Source organism: Somniosus microcephalus, chromosome 23 (assembly GCF_052327205.1).
Source record: "Somniosus microcephalus isolate GS21.2 chromosome 23, FLI_Smic_1.0, whole genome shotgun sequence".
Taxonomy (NCBI): Eukaryota; Metazoa; Chordata; class Chondrichthyes; order Squaliformes; family Somniosidae; genus Somniosus; species Somniosus microcephalus.
Genome location: NC_141009.1, coordinates 869159 through 885143, shown reverse-complemented (window position 1 = coordinate 885143; position 15985 = coordinate 869159). Strand labels below are relative to the sequence as shown.

Here is a 15985-nt window from a genome sequence, read left to right as displayed (position 1 = left end):
CAGCACATGGTGAACCACTGTTGCCAGCATTCTCGCAAAGAAGAGAACAGCTGTCAGTGTGCCGAGGAACCTTGATGTGTGGATCCAGAGTGGTGATTCCACCCAAACTCCAGGATAAAGTGCTAAAGGAGCTTCACGAGGGGCATCTGGGTGGAGTGAAAATGAAGAACCTAGCCAGAGCGTTTGTGTGGTGGCCAGGTATCAATGGAGACATTGAAGAAATGACCAAGAGCTGTCTAGGATGCCAGAAGGTCCAAAACGCCCCACCACAAGCCCCTCTACATCCATGGGAGTGGCCCTCATCTCCATGGCAAAGGGTACATATCGACTTTGCTGGTCCATTTATGGACTCAATGTTCTTAATTGCGGTTGATGCACACTCCAAGTGGCCGGAGGTAATAAAGATGTCCTCCACCACCACGGAAAAAACCATCACAGTATTAAGGACCATATTTGCCAGGAATGGGCTGCCTGAACAGATCTGTTGTGATAATGGACCGCAATTTGTGTCCGAAGAATTCAGGAAGTTCTTAAAAAACAATGGGGTTAAGCACTACACGTCCGCCCCATACCATCCCGCCACCAATGGATTAGCTGAAAGGTTTGTCCAGACCTTCAAGAAGGCCATGGGTAATGAAGACATAAATCTATAACATAAGGTAGATAACTTCTTGTTTGCGTACAGGAATGCAACACATGTAGTTACAAACCAAACTCCCGCCATGATGTTTTTCAATAGAAGACTAAGATGCCGGCTGGATTTGATCAAGCCAAACATCAGAAGGGACGTAGAGAACCGGCAATTTCAAGGCATGAATGAAAGGCCAACTAGAACCTTCCAGATAGGTCAACAAGTTTTGGCCCGGGACTACCGTACCGAGAAATGGCAGTCTGGAACTACTTGCACACGACTCGGACCGCTGATGTATACCGTGGACATTGGAGAAAGTATAATAAGGCGCCATGCTGACCAGATCATAGAGTCATCCGAAAAGGGACAACCTACACCACAACTCTATACGCCTAATGATGAAGCAGAGATACCCATAGTATCTACCTCCGATCCGGTGATACTGGAACCAGATGAACCCGACACTGGCATTCAAGCCGAATCGACCTTGCCAAAAGAACCTACTACACCGCCGAAAACTACTACACCACCGAGGCGTTATCCGGACCGAGTCAGGAAGCCTCCAGAGACTGGCTTATAATTGATTAACTGCAGCAAATGTGTAGATTATTGTTCTTGTAAACATGTTAATTAATGATTACTTAAAATGTTATGTACCAATTATCTAAAAGGGGAGGAATTGTGGTGTATGTACCTTTAAGAGCCCCTGTGTACTGTAATACCGGTAGTGACCACTCGGGTATATAAGCCTGTATAGCGTCTTGTATCTTTTAGTTCACCTCCAGACTTTGTTCAGTAAACACCTGTTAAACCAACTCCTGCATTCCGTGTCTCCATTAACACACGGATAGAACACAGTGCAGCACTCCCTCAGTACTGCCCCTCCAACAGTGCGGCGCTCCCTCAGTACTGCCCCTCCGACAGTGTGGCGCTCCCTCAGTACTGCCCCCCGACAGTGCGGCGCTCCCTCAGTACTGCCCCTCCGACAGTGCGGCGCTCCCTCAGTACTGCCCCTCCAACAATGCGGCGCTCCCTCAGTACTGCCCCTCTGACAGTGCGGCGTTCCCTCAGTACTGACCCTCCGGCAGTGCAGCGCTCCCTCAGTACTGTCCCTCCGACAGTGCAGCACTCCATCAGTACTGCCCCTCCGACAGTGCAGCGCTCCCTCAGTACTGCCCCTCCGACAGTGCAGCACTCCCTCAGTACCGCCCCTCCGACAGTGCAGCGCTCCCTCAGTACCGCCCCTCCGACAGTGCAGCGCTCCCTCAGTACTGCCCCTCCGACAGTGCGGCGCTCCCTCAATGCTGACCCTCCGACAGTGCGGCGCTCCCTCAGTACTGCCCCTCCGACAATGCGGCGCGCCCTCAGTACTGCCCCTCTGACAGTGTGGCGCTCCCTCAGTACTGACCCTCCGGCAGTGCAGCTCTCCCTCAGTACTCTCCCTCCGACAGTGCAGCGCTCTCTCAGTACTGACCCTCTGACAGAGCAGCGCTCCCTCAGTACTGACCCTCCGACAGTGCGGCGCTCCCTCCTTCAGTATCGCCCCTCCGACAGTGCGGCGCTCCCTCCTTCAGTATCGCCCCTCCGACAGTGTGGCGCTCCCTCAGTACTGCCCCTCCGACAGTGCGGCGCTCCCTCAGTACTGCCCCTCCGACAGTGCAGCACTCCCTCAGTACTGCCCCTCCGACAGTGCAGCGCTCCCTCAGTACTGCCCCTCCGGCAGTGCAGCACTCCCTCAGTACTGCCCCTCCAACAGTGCGGCGCTCCCTCAGTACTGCCCCTCCGACAGTGCGGCGCTCCCTCAGTACTGCCCCTCCGACAGTGCGGCGCTCCCTCAGTACTGCCCCTCCGACAGTGCGGCACTCCCTCAGTACTGCCCCTCCGACAGTGCGGCGCTCCCTCAGTACTGCACTGGGAGAGTCGGCCTGGCTTATGAGCTCAAGTCTCTGAAGTGGGGATTGAACCCATGACCTTCTGAATCGACACTTATACAATGAACGATAACAAAATACTGCCGATGCTGGAAATTCGAAATAACAACAGAAAATGCTGGAAAAACTCAGCAGGCCAGGCAGCATCCGTGGAGAGAAATTAGAGTCGACGTTTCAGGTCAAAACCTTTTGAAAAATGGTTTTGACCCGAAACATCGACTCTAATTTCTCTCCACGGATGTTGCCTGGCCTGCTGAGTTTTTGCAGCATTTTCTGTTGTTATTTCTTATCCAATGAAGTGAGTTTGAATGTCGCACAGGCTGCTTGTATCGGGAGTGTTTCCCCAGCAAGAGTTCCAGCTTCAGGGGAGCAGGTGCCAGAATTGGTGGGAAAAAGTTTGAGAAACCCCAATCTTGGCCCAGCCGTTCCAGAACAAGCCTGAGAATGTGGAGGGGGCGGCGGGGCAGCACAGACTGGATGGGCCGAAGGGCCTGTTGCTGTGTGCAGTGGAGCCGAACACCCGCAATCCCGGCCAGGCCCCGGCGCTGAAAAGCCCCCCCCAGCACCGCCACCCCATTTTGCTGCCGCTGTTCCGGCCTGGGAGCCGGGCTGCGGCTGCGCGGCGTGGTGCTCGCCGGGAGCTGTAGTCCCCGCGCCCCCCGCGACTACAACTCCCGGCGGGCCCCGCGCGGCCGGCCGGCCGGCGCAGGCGCAGTGTCTGGGCGGGCTCTGGAGGTGGCGGCGAAGGATGCGGGAGGAGTAGCGCGGCCCGGGGAGAGAGTGAGTGAGGCAGGCCCGGGGACTGAGACCGAGAGAGAGAGAGAGAGAGAGAGAGGTCCGGGGACTGAGGACCGAGAGCGGGCCGGGGAGAGAGAGAGTGAGGGCCGGAGAGTGAGGCCCGGAGAGAGAGGACCGAGAGCGGGCCGGGGAGAGCGAGAGAGGCCCGGAGACTGAGGCCCGGGGAGAGAGGCCCGGGGACCGAGGACCGAGAGCGGGCCGGGGAGAGCGGTGACCGGAGCCCGGGGAGAGCGGAGCGCGGTACAGACAGCGGCCCGGAGACAGGTACGGAGAGCCGGGGCCCGGGGCAGGCACCCGGTGGGCGGGAGGGAGCGGGAGCCCGGGGTCCGGGAGCAGCGGGCCGGCGGACCGATACGTTGTATTATAGAATGGTTACAGCACAGAAGGAGGCCATTCGGCCCGTCCAGCCCGTGCCGGCTCTCTGCAAGAACACTTCAGCCAGTCCCACTCCCCCGCCCTTTACCTGTAGCCCTCTAATTGTTTTCCTTCAGCTACTTATCCAATTCCCTTTTGAAAGCCACGATTGAGTCTGCCTCCACCACCCTCTCGGGCAGCGCATTCCTGATCTTAACCACTCGCTGCATAAAAAAGTTTTTCCTCATGTCACCTTTGTTTCTTCTGCCAATCACCTTAAATCTGTGTCCTCTGGTTCTCGACCCTCCCGCCAGTGGGAACAGTTTCTCTCTACTCTGTCGAGACCCCTCATGATTTTGAACACGTCTATCAAATCTCTCAACCTTCTCTGCTCTAAGGAGAACAACCCCAGCTTCTCCAGTCTATCCACATAACTGAAGTCCCTCATGCCTGGAATCATTCTTGTAAATCTTTTCTGTACCCCCTTCACATCCTTCCTAAAGTGCGGTGCCCAGAATTGGACACAATACTCCAGTTGAGGCCGAACCAGTGTTGTATAAAGGTTCATAATAACTTCCTTGCTTTTGTACTCTATGCCTCTATTTATGAAGCCCAAGATCCCTTGAGCTTTTTTAACCTCTTTCTCAATCTGCCCTGCCAGCTTCAATGATTTGTGCACATATACCCCCAGGTCTCTCTGTTCATGCCCCCCCTTTAGGATTGTACCCTTTAGTTTATATTGTCTCCTCGTTCTTCCTACCAAAATGTATCACTTTGTAATTTTCTGCATTAAATTTCATCTGCCACGTGTCCGCCCATTCCACCAGCCTGTCTATGTCCTCCTCACTGTTCACTGTACTTCCAAGTTTTGTGTCATCTGCAAATTTTGAAATTGCGCCCTGTACACCCAAGTCTAAGTCATTCATATATATCATGATGAAATGAAAAGCAGTGGTCCTAGTACCGACCCCTGGGAAACACCACTGTATACCTTCCTCCAGTCTGATAAACAACCGTTCACCACTACTCTGTTTCCTGTCACTTAGCCAATTTCGTATCCATGCTCCCACTGTCCCTTTGATTCCATGGGCTTCAACTTTGCTGGAAAGCCTATTATGTGGCAATTTTTCAAATGCCTTTTGGAAATCCATGTACACCACATCGACTGCATTGCCCTCATCAACCCGCTCTGTTACCTCATCAAAAAACTCGACCAAGTTAGTTAAACATGATTTGCCTTTAACAAATCCGTGCTGGCTTTCCTTAATTAATCCACACTTGTCCAAGTAACTGTTAATTTTGTCCCGGATTATCGTTTCTAAAACCTTCCCCACTACCAAGGTTAAACTGACTGGCCTGTAGTTGCTGGGTTTAAACTTACACCCTTTTTTGAACAAGGGTGTAACATTTGCAATTCTCCAGCCCTCTGGCACCACCCCCGTATCTAAGGAGGATTGGAAGATTACGGCCAGTACCTCCACGATTTCCATTTTTACTTCTCTGAGCATCCGAGGATGCATCCCATCCGGTCCTGGCGACTTATTTACTTTAAGTACAGCCAGCCTTTCTAGTACCTCCTCCTTATCAATTTTTATCCCATCCAGTATCTCAACTACCTCCTCTTTCACTATAACTTTGGCAGCATCTTCTTCATGGGTAAAGACAGATGCAAAGTACTCATTTAGTACCTCAGCCATGCCCTCTGCCTCCATGCGTAGGTCTCCTGTTTGGTCCCTAATTGGCCCCAATCCCTCTTACTACCTGTTTATTATAATTTATATGCCTTTAGAAGACTTGAATTCCCTTTTATGTTAGCTGCCAATCTATTCTCATACTCTCCCTTTGCCCCTCTTATTTCCTTTTTCACTTCCCCTCTGAACTTTCTATATTCAGCCTAGTTCTTACTTGTATTCTCAACCTGATACCTGTCATACGCCCCCTTTTTCTGCTTCATCTTACTCTTTTGTCATCCAGGGAGCTGTGACTTTGGTTGCCCTACTTTCCCCCTGGTGGGAATGTACCTCGACTGTACCCAAACCATCTCTAAATGCAACCCATTGTTCGATTACAGTTTTGCCTGCCAATCTTTGATTCCAATTTACCCGGGGTAATTGTCCCCCAGGGCTGATGCATGAAGTTCTCTGGTCGGTGCCTCCAGTCCACCACAGCGCCGCAATCTAACCGGGATGGTGAGGCCCAGGAGCTGACGGCAGCAGCCAGCCAGCACTGGGGCTGGTCTGAGTGAGGCTCCGGGCTGGGCCCGGCTCGGCGCTCTGTGCTCGGGTATCGGCTCCTCCAGCACCGTGGAGAGGGAGAAGCTGGGCAGGGCAGGGAGGAGGGGGACGACCCGGCTGAAGTCAGTGTCTTGGAGATTCTGGAGGAGCGGAGGCTGCTTCAAGCTCGACGTAAACCCGCAGAGTTTGCCCCGGGTCCCAGCTCCCGGTTCCTCACCAGCTGCCACTCGATCCCTGGCCCGACCGGCGAATAAATACATCGCAAGTTCCAGCAATTTTGCCTTTGTGACCAAACTTTTCAAAGAACGAAATTCTCACCAGTGTTCTGCTCCCCTGGAGCACCAAGCTTGCCCGGGGCTCATCCGAGCCAGGCCACCCTCTCAGCAGTGGCCATCTGTGACTCGAGACTGAGTGTTGCTATTCGGTGGTGGGGGGCATCAGTGCCAATCCCTGTGGTCCAGACAAGCCCCTCAGGCAGGAGTCGGTGATCCGGAGCAGCAACTCCTGACCCCCCCCTCTCTAACCCCAGGGAGCAGAGACCCCGCCACTGCCCCAGCTCTCACAGGACGGGCTCCAATCAGGCGACACGCACAAGGATACAGCTCAGTTAAAGTCTCTGGATAAACTGAAGGGTTGGAGAATGAAGTATAATCATACATAGCTCCCCTCCAACCATCCCGCCCCCCTGCCTTTAAATTGATGCTGTCTTTAACTGCTGTTAAGCCCTTGTTTTGGTTGATGGTTCCTGCACCCGCACCATGATGTTTAGTTTAGCAAAAAGTTTGAGTAATAAGTAGAGCTTTGTTCAAACGGTTGTAGATTCTGGCAGCAGAGCTCTCCCGGAATCACCCTGTCTGTTTCTGTCTAAAGTAGGAAAGCAGTCAGACTGTTGTGCCTTCAGCAGGAGGTCTGTTGGCGGAGGGGAGGAAGAGGGGGTTTGATCAGATTAAGGTTGTCTCTCTCTCTACCTGCTGCTCTGTTTGCTCATGAGGGACAACTGGATGAAGCCCTCCCCAGTGAGAGACTGGCACTGGATTTCCAAATGTCTGAATGGGAACCTGTTTTAATTGTAACAATTTAATGCAGAGGGACAGGAGGAGGCCATTCAGCCCCTCGAGCCTGTTCCGCCATTCAATTAGATCGTGGCTGATCTGTATCTTAACTCCATTTACCCGCCTCGGTTCTGTAACCCTTAATACCCTTACCCAACAAAAATCTATCGATCTCAGTTTTGAAATTTTCAATTGCCCCCCAGCCTCAACAGCTTTCTGGGGGGGAGAGTTCCAGATTTCCACCACCCTTTGTGTGAAGAAGTGCTTCCTGACATCACCCCTGAACGGCCTGGCTCTAATTTTAAGGTTCTGCCCCCTTGTTCTGGACTCCCCCCACCAGAGGAAATAGTTTCTCTCTACCCTATCCGGATAAAAGAGGAAAGTCTGTATTTTTATGTACACTTTTTAAACTTAATAGATTTTAATTAAAAATCACTGGTTGTTTTTTTAGACTGATCGCCGCAGGTACTAATTTAGTTGATGAGCAGAGATTGTGTTCCCTTGTTTCTTGGCTCTGGCGTATGGAGGCTCGGAACAGAATGAGGAGCTGTGGGACTTGACTTGGATCCCATGAGTAGGTTGCTGACACCTCGCTTGCAGAATTAGTTCTCTTGAGTTGACTCGGGGCCAGGGTTAGAACCGGGGCCACTGGTTTGCAATGAGTGAATAAGTAGAATTCCATGCTTATTATGTGAAATACTATGATTTTTAAAAGCTGATGTTTTGGGATCACGTTCTGTGATTCCATTCAATTCTCAATGCAAGCGGTTGATGATTATTATAATATTGATTGTATCTTGCAGCTCCCAACTGCGCATACATATCGCACCTTGAAAATTAATAGACATTTCAAGGAGAACTATGTTGCAATGGGCCAGTAATTCCGTTCCCAACGCGTGAGTATGGATGGTGTACTCACGCGTGTGGCCGGAGGAATTGCCGGATTCCAGCATGCGCGGGAAACCGGCATTTCCTCTCCATCGAACTAAGGGATTAAGAGGTCCAACGCGTGCGCGCAGGACTCTGCGCGCACGCGTTGAACTTCCTTCGTTTAGACAGGTTTGTGCGTGTGCAAGGGCCTGGACTTTTTGGAAATGAAAAAAGGAGGCGTAAGGAGTGGATTCTTGAAGGTAAGTGGTCTATTATTTAAAATTATTACATTTTTTCCACAGCTTCATTGTTTTTAAGGACTGTACAGTAAGGTAAGTTTATTTTTAGACCCGAATTCGTAAAAAAAAATTTTATTAATTGTTTTAAATAGTTTTTTAAAGTTATTTATAGTTTATTTAATTATTGGGATTTAAATTTTTTTTAAAATTAAAGTTAAACTAGTCTTTTGAGCGCCCGTACTTTTCATGAGTTTGACAGTCTTTACTATCAAACTCATGAATGAGTTTCCCCTCCCCTGATTGGCTGCAGAGTGCTCACCTGATCCCAGCCGGCACATCGCACTAACTACGCCGCTGGATCAGGTAAGCACATCGCGCCGACATCTGAACTGGGCCTGTGACAGGAAATGCGAGCAGGCCCGGGCTTCAGATGTCAGCGCGCAGGGTGAGTGCCGATCGGGGGCTTGCACGCGCGGCAAGCACCCGATCCTAATTTCTGGCTCAATGTGTTATGCACCATGTTTTACAGTGAGCGTATCTACATGTGGTTTTGTGGGGGGATTTGACGGGTTGTTGGGGGTTTGACGGGTTGTTGGGGGGGTTTGACGGGTTGTGGGGGGTTTGACGGGTTGTTGGGGGGGGTTTGACGGGTTGTGGGGGGGTTTGACGGGTTGTTGGGGGGGTTTGACGGGTTGTGGGGGGGTTTGACGGGTTTGTTGGGGGGGGTTTGACGGGTTGTGGGGGGGTTTGACGGGTTTGTTGGGGGGGGTTTGACGGGTTGTTGGGGGGGTTTGACGGGTTGGGGGGGTTTGACGGGTTGTTGGGGGGGTTTGACGGGTTGTTGGGGTTTGACGGGTTGTGGGGGGGGTTTGACGGGTTGTTGGGGGGGTTTGACGGGTTGTTGGGGGGGTTTGACGGGTTGTTGGGGGGGTTTGATGGGTTGTTGGGGTTTGACGGTTTGTTGGGGGGGTTTGACGGGTTGTTGGGGGGGTTTGACGGGTTGTTGGGGGGGGTTTGACGGGTTGTTGGGGGGGTTTGACGGTTTGTTGGGGGGGTTTGACGGGTTGTTGGGGGGGTTTGACGGGTTGTTGGGGGGGTTTGACGGGTTGTTGGGGGGGTTTGACGGTTTGTTGGGGGGGGTTTGACGGGTTGTTGGGGGTTTGACGGGTTGTTGGGGGGGTTTGACGGGTTGTTGGGGGGGTTTGACGGTTTTGTGGGGGGGTTTGACGGGTTGTTGGGGGGGTTTGACGGTTTTGTGGGGGGTTTGACGGATTGTGGGGGGGTTTGACGGTTTGTTGGGGGGGTTTGACGGGTTGTTGGGGGTTTGACGGGTTGTTGGGGGGGTTTGACGGGTTGTTGGGGCGGTTTGACGGTTTTGTGGGGGGGTTTGACGGGTTTGTTGGGGGGGTTTGACGGGTTGTTGGGGGGGTTTGACGGGTTGTTGGGGGGGTTTGACGGTTTGTTGGGGGGTTTGACGGGTTGTTGGGGGGGTTTGACGGGTTTGTTGGGGGGGTTTGACGGGTTGTTGGGGGGGTTTGACGGGTTTGTTGGGGGGGTTTGACGGTTTGTTGGGGGGGGTTTGACGGGTTGTTGGGGGGGTTTGACGGGTTGTTGGGTTTGACGGGTTGTTGGGGGGGTTTGACGGGTTGTGGGGGGGTTTGACGGGTTGTTGGGGTTTGACGGGTTGTTGGGGGGGGTTTGACGGGTTTGTTGGGGGGGGTTTGACGGTTTTGTGGGGGGGTTTGACGGGTTGTTGGGGGGGTTTGACGGTTTTGTGGGGGGGTTTGACGGGTTGTTGGGGGGGTTTGACGGGTTTGTTGGGGGGGGTTTGACGGTTTTGTGGGGGGGTTTGACGGGTTGTTGGGGGGGTTTGACGGGTTGTTGGGGTTTGACGGTTTGTGGGGGGGGGTTTGACGGTTTGTGGGGGGGTTTGACAGGTTGGTGGGGGGGTTTGACGGGTTGTTGGGGGGGTTTGACAGGTTGGGGGGGTTTGACAGGTTGGGGGGGTTTGACGGGTTGTTGGGGGGGGTTTGACGGTTTGTTGGGGGGGTTTGACGGTTTGTTGGGGTTTGACGGTTTGTTGGGGGGGTTTGACGGGTTGTTGGGGGGGTTTGACGGGTTGTTGGGGGGGTTTGACGGGTTGTTGGGGGGGTTTGACGGGTTGTGGGGGGGTTTGACGGTTTGTTGGGGGGGTTTGACGGGTTTGTTGGGGGGGTTTGACGGGTTGTGGGGGGGTTTGACGGGTTGTTGGGGGGGTTTGACGGGTTTGTTGGGGGGGTTTGACGGGTTGTTGGGGTTTGACGGGTGGTTGGGGGGGTTTGACGGGTTGTTGGGGGGGTTTGACGGGTTGTTGGGGGGGTTTGACGGGTTGTTGGGGGGGTTTGACGGGTTGTTGGGGGGGGGTTGACGGGTTGTTGGGGGGGTTTGACGGGTTGTTGGGGGGGTTTGACGGGTTGTTGGGGTTTGACGGGTTGTTGGGGGGGTTTGACGGGTTGTTGGGGGGGTTTGACGGGTTGTTGGGGGGGTTTGACGGGTTTGTTGGGGGGGTTTGACGGTTTTGTGGGGGGGTTTGACGGGTTGTTGGGGGGGTTTGACGGTTTTGTGGGGGGGTTTGACGGGTTGTTGGGGTTTGACGGGTTTGTTGGGGGGGGGTTTGACGGTTTTGTGGGGGGGTTTGACGGGTTGTGGGGGGGTTTGAGGGGTTTGTTGGGGGGGTTTGACGGGTTGTTGGGGGGGTTTGACGGGTTGTTGGGGGGGTTTGACGGGTTGTTGGGGGGGTTTGACGGGTTGTTGGGGGGGTTTGACGGGTTGTTGGGGGGGTTTGACGGGTTGTTGGGGGGGTTTGACGGGTTTGTTGGGGGGGTTTGACGGTTTTGTGGGGGGGTTTGACGGGTTGTTGGGGGGGTTTGACGGTTTTGTGGGGGGGTTTGACGGGTTGTTGGGGTTTGACGGGTTTGTTGGGGGGGGGTTTGACGGTTTTGTGGGGGGGTTTGACGGGTTGTGGGGGGGTTTGAGGGGTTTGTTGGGGGGGTTTGACGGGTTGTTGGGGGGCTTTGACTGGTTGTTGGGGGGGTTTGACGGGTTGTTGGGGGTGTTTGACGGTTTGTTGGGGGTTTGACGGGTTGTTGGGGGGGGTTTGATGGTTTTGTGCGGGGGTTTGACGGGTTGGGGGGGTTTGACGGGTTGTGGGGGGGGTTTGACGGGTTTGTTGGGGGGGGTTTGACGGATTTGTTGTGGGGGGTTTGACGGGTTGTTGGGGGGGTTTGACGGGTTTGTTGGGGGGGGTTTGACGGTTTGTTGGGGGTTTGACGGGTTGTTGGGGGGGTTGACGGGTTGTTGGGGGTGTTTGACGGTTTGTTGGGGGTTTGACGGGTTGTTGGGGGGGTTTGATGGTTTTGTGGGGGGGTTTGATGGGTTGTTGGGGGGGTTTGACGGGTTTGTTGGGGGGGGTTTGACGGTTTGTTGGGGGTTTGACGGGTTGTTGGGGGGGTTGACGCCGTTTGTTGGGGGGTTTGACGGTTTGTTGGGGGTTTGACGGGTTGTTGGGGGGGTTTGACGGTTTGTTGGGGGGGTTGACGCCGTTTGTTGGGTTTGACGGTTTGTTGGGGGTTTGACGGGTTTGTTGGGGGGGGGTTTGACGGGTTGGGGGGGGGTTTGACGGTTTGTTGGGGGGTTTGACGGGTTTGTTGGGGGGGGTTTGACGGTTTGTTGGGGGGGGTTTGACGGGTTTGTTGGGGGGGGTTTGACGGGTTTGTTGGGGGGGGTTTGACGGGTTTGTTGGGGGGGGTTTGACGGGTTTGTTGGGGGGGGTTTGACGGTTTGTTGGGGGTTTGACGGTTTGTTGGGGGGGTTGACGCCGTTTGTTGGGGGGTTTGACGGTTTGTTGGGGGTTTGACGGGTTGTTGGGGGGGTTTGACGGTTTGTTGGGGGGTTTGACGGTTTGTTGGGGGGTTTGACGGTTTGTTGGGGGGTTTGACGGTTTGTTGGGGGGTTTGACGGTTTGTTGGGGTTTGACGGTTTGTTGGGGGGTTTGACGGTTTGTTGGGGGTTTGACGGTTTGTTGGGGGGTTTGACGGTTTGTTGGGGGGTTTGACGGTTTGTTGGGGGTTTGACGGGTTGTTGGGGGTTTGACGGGTTGTTGGGGGTTTGACGGGTTGTTGGGGGTTTGACGGGTTGTTGGGGGTTTGACGGGTTGTTGGGGGTTTGACGGGTTGTTGGGGGGGTTTGACGGTTTGTTGGGGGGGTTTGACGGGTTGTTGGGGGTTTGACGGGTTGTTGGGGGTTTGACGGGTTGGGGGGGTTTGACGGTTTGTTGGGGGGTTTGACGGTTTGTTGGGGGGGTTGACGCCGTTTGTTGGGGGGGGTTTGACGGTTTGTTGGGGGTTTGACGGGTTGTTGGGGGTTTGACGGTTTGTTGGGGGGTTTGACGGGTTGTTGGGGGGGTTTGACGGGTTGTTGGGGGGTTTGACGGGTTGTTGGGGGGTTTGACGGTTTGTTGGGGGGTTTGACGGGTTGTTGGGGGTTTGACGGGTTGTTGGGGGGGTTTGACGGTTTGTTGGGGGGTTTGACGGTTTGTTGGGGGGTTTGACGGGTTGTTGGGGGTTTAACGGGTTGTTGGGGGGGTTTGACGGGTTGTTGGGGGTTTGACGGTTTGTTGGGGGGTTTGACGGTTTGTTGGGGGTTTGACGGGTTGTTGGGGGGGTTGACGCCGTTTGTTGGGGGGTTTGACGGTTTGTTGGGGGTTTGACGGTTTGTTGGGGGGGTTTGACGGGTTGTTGGGGGGGTTTGACGGTTTGTTGGGGGGGTTTGACGGGTTGTTGGGGGGTTTGACGGTTTGTTGGGGGGTTTGACGGGTTGTTGGGGGTTTGACGGGTTGTTGGGGGGGTTTGACGGGTTGTTGGGGGTTTGACGGTTTGTTGGGGGGGTTTGACGGTTTGTTGGGGGTTTGACGGGTTGTTGGGGGGGTTGACGCCGTTTGTTGGGGGGTTTGACGGTTTGTTGGGGGGTTTGACGGTTTGTTGGGGGGGTTTGACGGGTTGTTGGGGGGGTTTGACGGGTTGTTGGGGGGGTTTGACGGTTTGTTGGGGGGTTTGACGGGTTGTTGGGGGGTTTGACGGGTTTGTTGGGGGGGTTTGACGGTTTGTTGGGGGTTTGACGGGTTGTTGGGGGGGTTTGACGAGTTGGGGGGGTTTGACGGTTTGTTGGGGGGTTTGACGGGTTGTTGGGGGTTTGACGGTTTGTTGGGGGGTTTGACGGTTTGTTGGGGGGGTTTGACGGGTTGTTGGGGGGGTTTGACGGTTTGTTGGGGGTTTGACGGGTTGTTGGGGGGGTTGACGCCGTTTGTTGGGGGGTTTGACGGTTTGTTGGGGGGTTTGACGGTTTGTTGGGGGGGTTTGACGGGTTGTTGGGGGGGTTTGACGGTTTGTTGGGGGGGTTTGACGGGTTGTTGGGGGTTTGACGGTTTGTTGGGGGGTTTGACGGGTTGTTGGGGGTTTGACGGGTTGTTGGGGGGGTTTGACGGGTTGTTGGGGGTTTGACGGTTTGTTGGGGGGGTTTGACGGTTTGTTGGGGGTTTGACGGGTTGTTGGGGGGGTTGACGCCGTTTGTTGGGGGGTTTGACGGTTTGTTGGGGGGTTTGACGGTTTGTTGGGGGGGTTTGACGGGTTGTTGGGGGGGTTTGACGGGTTGTTGGGGGGGTTTGACGGTTTGTTGGGGGGGTTTGACGGGTTGTTGGGGGGGTTTGACGGGTTTGTTGGGGGGGTTTGACGGTTTGTTGGGGGTTTGACGGGTTGTTGGGGGGGTTTGACGAGTTGGGGGGGTTTGACGGTTTGTTGGGGGGTTTGACGGGTTGTTGGGGGTTTGACGGTTTGTTGGGGGGTTTGATGGTTTGTTGGGGGGGTTTGACGGGTTGTTGGGGGGTTTGACGGGTTGTTGGGGGTTTGACGGGTTGTTGGGGGTTTGACGGTTTGTTGGGGGGTTTGACGGTTGTTGGGGGGTTTGACGGGTTGTTGGGGGGGTTTGACGGGTTGTTGGGGGGGTTTGACGGGTTGTTGGGGGGGTTTGACGGGTTGTTGGGGGGTTGACGGGTTGTTGGGGGGGTTTGACGAGTTGGGGGGGGGTTTGACGGGTTGTTGGGGGGGTTTGACGGGTTGTTGGGGGGTTTGACGGGTTGTTGGGGGTTTGACGGGTTGTTGGGGGGGTTTGACGAGTTGGGGGGTTTGACGGGTTGTTGGGGGGGGCTTGACGGGTTGTTGGGGGGGTTGACGCCGTTTGTTGGGGGGTTTGACGGTTTGTTGGGGGGTTTGACGGTTTGTTGGGGGGTTTGACGGTTTGTTGGGGGGTTTGACGGGTTTGTTGGGGGGGGTTTGACGGGTTTGTTGGGGGGGTTTGACGGGTTGTTGGGGGGGTTTGACGGGTTTGTTGGGGGGGGTTTGACGGGTTGTGGGGGGGTTTGATGGGTTGTTGGGGGGTTTGACGGTTTTGGGGGGGTTTGACGGGTTGTTGGGGGGGTTTGACGGTTTTGGGGGGTTTGACGGGTTGTTGGGGGGGTTGACGGTTTGTTGGGGGGTTTGACGGGTTGTTGGGGGGTTTGACGGGTTGTTGGGGGGTTTGACGGGTTGTTGGGGGGTTTGACGGTTTTGGGGGGTTTGATGCGAGTTCCTGGTGAGGTGATGAAGGATCCTGCAGTGAGCAACAACAACTTGAATTGATTAGCGACTTTAACGCAGTGAAATGTTCCCGGGCGTTTCACTGGTTGTCACAGTATCTACAGGAATATGAAGTTATTGTGGGATGTGATGTTGTGTGGTGTAAACATTAATGTGTCCGATACTCATTAGCTCATGGTTAGTTAGTTTAGTTTATTCACTGTGACTGGTTGCCGTGGAGTTTCTGGTATTTCCTAATAGTTGCTGTTTGGTCATGTCGTGAATCGCCTCACCGTCCCTGGGCTGTTTGACTTGTGAGGGCAGCACTGAGTCCGTGAAGTGCCGCAAAGTTGGGGACTCCCATGAAATGCATCATCGTCTCCTGAAATCAGTTATTGGTGTTGTCCTGACTTCAGATTCTGTGCAATCTGTACACGATAACCAGGCTAATGTGCCAAAAATCACCCCAAGACTGGCGGCTAAACCCAGTCTTTGTTTCTAACTTGTCGATTCAACTTTTCCTCGTGTCTCCTTCAGGCGGCGAATGTATCATTTATTTAACCAGGATTCAAATTGGGGTTAGGGGTCAAGGTTTTGATAAGTTACGTCACAGGGTTAAAAACGGTTAATGAAGTATAGTGCCGATGGATGAGAAGTCTTGGATAAAAATGTGTCTGACACAGATACGGAATGAATGGAATAGAATCAGCACAGAGATTTAGAACTGGGAGCAACAGGTCAGAGGTGAACTGGGAGCAACAGGTCAGAGGTGAACTGGGAGCAACAGGTCAGAGGTGAACTGGGAGCAACAGGTCAGAGGTGAAGTCTGAACGTGTGAGATAGTTAAAAAAGCTACCCTGCCATTGGCGGCCGTGCCTTCAGCTGCCTGGGCCCTAAGCTCTGGAATTCCCTCCCTAAACAGGAGGAGGCCATTTAGCCCCTGAAGCCTATAACACAGGAACAGGAGGCCATTCAGCCCCTTGAGCCTGTTGCACAGAAACAGGAGGAGGCCATTCAGCCCATCATGGCTGATCTGTACCTCAATTCCATTGACCCACCTTTGCTCCATAGTCCTTGATACCCTGACCCAACAAAAACCAATCGATCTCAGTCTTGAAATTCCCAATTGAGCCCAGCATCCACAGCCTTTTGGGGGAGCGAGCCCCAGGTGTAAAGGCGATGGGTGGTGAGGAAAGGTTAGAGAAGCTCCGTTTGCTGAAGTGTTACAG

The 15985-nt window shown here is 54.2% G+C and overlaps 1 protein-coding gene across 8 annotated transcripts in view; it reads left to right on the top strand.

Moving 5' to 3' along the window:
- Window positions 1-3257: 3257 nt before the first annotated feature.
- Window positions 3258-15985, top strand: part of brd3b (bromodomain containing 3b) — a 47340-nt gene continuing 34612 nt past the window's right edge. For 4 of the 8 annotated variants that reach the window (XM_085965181.1, XM_085965178.1, XM_085965180.1 and 1 more), the window contains exon 1: window positions 3259-3624. The gene's annotated coding sequence lies outside the window, so the exon portion shown is untranslated. Of the gene's footprint in view, window positions 3625-15985 lie in introns of all 8 variants that reach the window. The other 4 variants (XM_085965182.1, XM_085965179.1, XM_085965177.1 and 1 more) reach the window with 4 other exon arrangements.